This window comes from Olea europaea, chromosome 17 (assembly GCF_002742605.1).
Source record: "Olea europaea var. sylvestris chromosome 17, O_europaea_v1, whole genome shotgun sequence".
Lineage (NCBI taxonomy): Eukaryota > Viridiplantae > Streptophyta > Magnoliopsida > Lamiales > Oleaceae > Olea > Olea europaea.
The window spans coordinates 1,589,259-1,589,614 of record NC_036253.1 but is presented as its reverse complement, the minus strand read 5'-3'; positions in this window follow the sequence as shown (position 1 = coordinate 1,589,614).

The following is a 356-nucleotide window of genomic DNA, read 5'->3' as shown; positions in this document are numbered from 1 at the left end:
GTTAAAAGGAAGGTAATTAAATTGGTCTATTTACAAGTATGCTCTTCCCCATTTGAAATTTTTCTGTGTACTGATGATCTTTTGGACTTTTCAGAAAAACTCAGCTTCCTCTTCAAAGGCTTTGATATTACCAACTCCTGCTCCATCATCCTCTGTTGAGGCTACTTCATCCAAACCGGTTGATGATGGGAACATGCCTAAAGGTATATCTTCAGTCCCAGATTCTTCATCACCACCCATGAATGAGCCACCTTCCTCCCAGGGCGTCGACCCCCCAATCACCGAAGCAGAAGGTAATTCAGTTTTTGATGTCTTACCTTTGCTCGTGCTATTGGTTTCTGACTGGTTGCTCTTTG